This window comes from Castor canadensis, chromosome 2 (genome assembly GCF_047511655.1).
Source record: "Castor canadensis chromosome 2, mCasCan1.hap1v2, whole genome shotgun sequence".
Taxonomy (NCBI): Eukaryota; Metazoa; Chordata; class Mammalia; order Rodentia; family Castoridae; genus Castor; species Castor canadensis.
This window is the reverse complement of record NC_133387.1, coordinates 96,657,556-96,660,125: the sequence shown is the minus strand read 5'-3', so window position 1 is coordinate 96,660,125 and position 2,570 is coordinate 96,657,556.

Sequence of the window (2,570 nt, the reverse complement as noted above, 5' to 3'; positions counted from 1 at the left end):
TTTGGTCCAGGAATGCTTTAATTTGATGAAACTGAATTGAAAGTTGAAGGTGAGAAGCAGCATGACAATGACATTCAGTGTTGGTTGTTAACAAGGGTCCAACATCACAGGCTAATTCTGTCCCTGAGATGGTGGTTATGATGCTTTCCATGGGGTCTTGGGTCCAGGAAAAGGCACAGCCAAGTGCAGATGTCCATGGTGCTGGTCTTTCAAGTCCTTGTTTTGAGACATTCTGATGGCAACAGGAAAACCTACGATGTGACTCCTATTGTGTCTCAGCTTTGTACTGGTGTTTCACAGTGTCATGTTTCCTCATTCTCAAAATGTCACCACAAGAACTGTCTTAGTCTCATTGTGACAGAGTTGTTCAGAGCGTGTTTCAGGACCCAGAGGGCCTGGCTTTCAATCCTGGGGCTGTAATTTAGCATCTGGGTGATATCTAGTAATTGAGTTCTCTCTGTTGTAATTTCCTCTTGTAAAATGATATTAGAATGTCTTTTCTCCTGGAGTTGTGTGGCTTTGATGAGTTAATAATGCTGAGTGTAGGTAAGGCCTCAACAGCATTGGTATGTGCTCCTAAGTCAAAAGAGTGAACACCCAAGTAACACACACACACACACACACACAAAAGCACCAATGATGATCTCATTTCTTAATTTCTATAGAAAGTTTGAGTGGGATAGACTAGACTTAATTTCTACCGTACATCACTTAACCCATGATCTCCTAAAATTCCTTGGAGGTAGATATAATTATAGGGCAGAGTTCATAGATTTGAAAACATTAAGTTACCTACTAAGCTCAGTTCTTTTTAAGTAATAGGCATAATTTAAACCAAGATCTATCTTAATAGTGTATGTGTGTGTGTGTGTGTATGTGTGTTTATATAGTTTTGTTATTTACCCCAAATCACATGTTTTTCTCTAAGCTCTTTTCAGTTGGGGAAAAGAAATCATAACCATACATGGCTTCTTTGGTAAATGCATCCTCTAGTATGTCTGTGACAATTTCCTTCAGAACATGTACAAGCTCCTCAAAAAGCTAAAAATAGAACTGCCATATGATCCAGCAACTCCATAGGGATATTCCTAAAGCAATGTAAGTCAGGTTACAATAAGGCCACTGGTTTGTCACTCATTTCCCATTCATCTTTCCTCTCTGGATAAAACTCTTCCCTACTCTGTAATTGCTATAATTGCTCTCATTGTTAAAAACAGAATAGAAATTCTGCCTTCTGTTGAAATGCAATTGTTCTTTTGGAGAGAGCTTTCATGAGGTGGACTGTGAGCCTCCCACGCATAAAGACCCCTAATGGTGATCTCTGGATATGGGTAGTGCTCTGACACCCCAGCTTCATAGACTGAATGGGGCCTGGGGTCCTCAGAATCACCTTGGGGAAGAGTCTGGAGTAGCCTGGAGCAGGGAGATGCATCCTTCTTGGGGCAGCACATTTCCACCATAGCACAGCTACCAAATATACGGCAGACACGTGATATGGTGAGAAATGTGAGAACCAAGAGCCACACATGCCTAGTGGCTAGAGCCTGGCTACTTGATCTGGCTCTAACTAACTAAACCACTAGTTCATTTTTTAATGACACACAGAATGTTTGCCTATTTATGAGATTCCACTTGATGATTTGTTTAATGTCTAAATCAGAATAAGTACGTATACATAAATACACACACACACACACACACACACACACATATCCTCAAACATTATTTCTTTGTCATGGAAACAATCTAAATATTTTATGCTAGCTTTTTGAAATATAGAACATGTTATTATCCATAGATTATTTTCAAATTGAACTTCATCCATGTTTAGAAGAATGTGTCTAAGTTAAATAATTTCAGATTTGTATACAAAGTTACAGAATCAGTGACTATCATCCTAATGAAGTAATATCAACAATTTCTGGTTAGTGCTTCTTGTGTATCAAGTAGTGGATTAAGTACATGACCCATTTAATTCTCTCCAGTACACTATGAGATATATACAATTGACTATTTTAAAGAAGAGGAAATTGAGGCAGAGAAGATGGAGGAACTTCTTCATAGCTACACAGCTAATAAGAAATCAGGCTAGTGCCCAAAAACATACCATGGAGAAAACACAGCCTCTTGAAAAAATGTTGCTGGAAAAACTGAGTATCTGCATGTAGAAAACTGACTCTAGATCTGTGTGTTTCACCCTTACAAATAAAAACTCGAAGTGAATTGAATACCTTGATTTAAGACCTGAAAATTTGAAATTAGTTCAAGAAAGAGTAGAGAATATATAAATATAGGCCATGACTTCCTAAACAGTACTCTATTGGCTCAGCAACTAAGAGAAAGAATTGACAAATGGTACTACATGGAACTAAAATGCTTCTGCAGAGCAAAGGAAATGGTCATCAGATTGAAGAGGCACCCACAGAATGGGAGAAAAACTTTGTCATCTGTACATTTGACGAGATTAATAACCAAAATATATGAGAAGTTAAAAAAAAACTGTACTCCCAAAGAATCAATGACTCAATGAAAAAATGGGCAAATGAAATGAACAGAGCTTTTTCAAAGGA